Below are 1,911 nucleotides of genomic sequence, written 5' to 3' on the forward strand. Positions count from 1 at the left end.
CTCTATGGAGGAACTTCGTTGTGGGGACCAAGGGGTCTTCTTAAGAAGAGTTGCTTTGATGAAAAGAGTGTAGCCATGATGGCAAGTCAAGGTGGGGCCCTGTGAAGGCAAGCCTTGTGTATGTTGGCGTGATGACGAGAGAAAGGAAATGCCCAGGAACAATAGCTGTCCGTAGCACACCCTGCAATGACTTCGACCAGCGGACCAACCTATCCAATACCCTACGCCATGACCTTAGAAGTTCGTACCCCATGATATTCAATGACACCCGTAGACATTTGATCATTCATACCTCACAGTACGCTTTCTTTCTTTTTTTTGGACTTTGAATTCCAAGCGAAGGAAGCTCAGTGAAAGATAGACTGGGATTTGACAGCAAGAAGAAAGCAATCATAGTACGCGGCACACACCGCTGACGAATGAGATTGACGTCCCAAACCAACACAGGTTCAAGACTAAGTGCAGAACCAAGAATGCCGTGGATAGAAAAGTGAGTGCTTCCTCAAGCTTCATGAAGGAAGGGTCCAAGGACCTAAGCGACAACCTCTACGAAAAAGAAAAACCTATATATAGATAGTGGTATGTGTTTGCTGACACTAAATAGACTTGGCTCGGGGCAGAACTGAGTGGCTAGGCTAAGTTCCCTAGTCTTCTATTGGCCTACCCACCCCTACGACATGGAGGCGCTTACCCTTCTCCAACAAGCGTTCCACCACGCGGCGATTGATTACCGCTTTCCGTCTCAATCCGTTCCAGACCAAGCCCCTTCTCTGATCGGGGGAAGGTCATTCTAAAACATCAGATCTCCCATTGATGCTGATCAAAAATAAGTTTATCCACCTAGAATATATGATAGGTACCGAAAGATTGGATGTCATTTCTAAACACCAGGCGGGACGAGCAGCCCTATACCACGTGTAGCCACACTCTAGTGTCCTTTTCTACTTAGTTGGACAGATCACTTCAGAAAATCATATAAAAATCAAGCAAGAAAACGGATGCGCTAACGCGCAACGGCTTTCGCGCTAGTTGCTCAAAAAATCGTATAAAAATCAAGCAAGAAAAAGGTTCTGGCAGGCTGCGTGGGACTGTAAATCCTCTTTCGCTGGCTGGGCCCTTTGGACTCGAAATCCAAACAGAGTGAGTGGTTCGATTCCACTCTCAGAACGAGACTGAACGAAATAAAATGCAAGTGAAACGAGACGAGAATCAAATTGTAGGCTTCTTTCCTAAAAGCGGTGGTTCTCGCCTCCCCGTGCCCAAAGCGGGGTGGACGACAGCGCTGCGGTTCTTTTCTTTATCGATCGGGTAGATCCATATGTTCTGAGGGGGGGACGAGGTGTAGCGCAGTCTGGTCAGCGCATCTGTTTTGGGTACAGAGGGCCATAGGTTCGAATCCTGTCACCTTGATGTGGTATTCACACAATGGGGCCGAAGTGCAAAGCCCCGCAGCCTATCCGTGGTCGGGAAGGCAGGGGTATTAAAAGTGAAACTTGGCTTGCGTGTGCGCGCACACAAAGGAGACTGAGTTGGATTGCAAAGCCTCTCAGACAGAAAGAACCTGTTTTAAAAACCCCTTTCTACAATCTTGAGAAATCTCACGCAAGCAACTACACGCCGCAAGTCTTCGGTATTGTTCGCAAGGAATTTGAAAAGATTGACTCCGCTTTTTTTCTTTTCGAGCATGCCAAGGCTCCAGTAGAGCGGAGTTCTGTGCATGAAGTAGGCGCAGTTTACAAACTAGTGAATGGTCAAATGAATAGGCTCGTTTCATCAGGGGTAACCAAGGAGTAAGAATGATTTGATAAAGTAAACATTCCCTTTGAGTGCGGTTCCTTCAGAACAAGCTCTTCCCTTTTCAGATTGCTTCTTTGGGCCACTTGAGCATCGACTGGGCAAGGTTGGATTCCC

General features: G+C 47.3%; 1 non-coding gene across 1 annotated transcript; it reads left to right on the forward strand.

Moving 5' to 3' along the window:
• Positions 1 to 1,335: 1,335 nt before the first annotated feature.
• On the forward strand, positions 1,336 to 1,410 carry TRNAP-UGG (transfer RNA proline (anticodon UGG)). Its single transcript has one exon. It is a non-coding gene; the product is annotated as a tRNA-Pro (tRNA).
• The last annotated feature ends 501 nt before the right edge of the window (positions 1,411 to 1,911 follow it).

This window comes from Triticum aestivum, chromosome 7B (genome assembly GCF_018294505.1).
Source record: "Triticum aestivum cultivar Chinese Spring chromosome 7B, IWGSC CS RefSeq v2.1, whole genome shotgun sequence".
In the NCBI taxonomy this organism is placed as follows: domain Eukaryota; kingdom Viridiplantae; phylum Streptophyta; class Magnoliopsida; order Poales; family Poaceae; genus Triticum; species Triticum aestivum.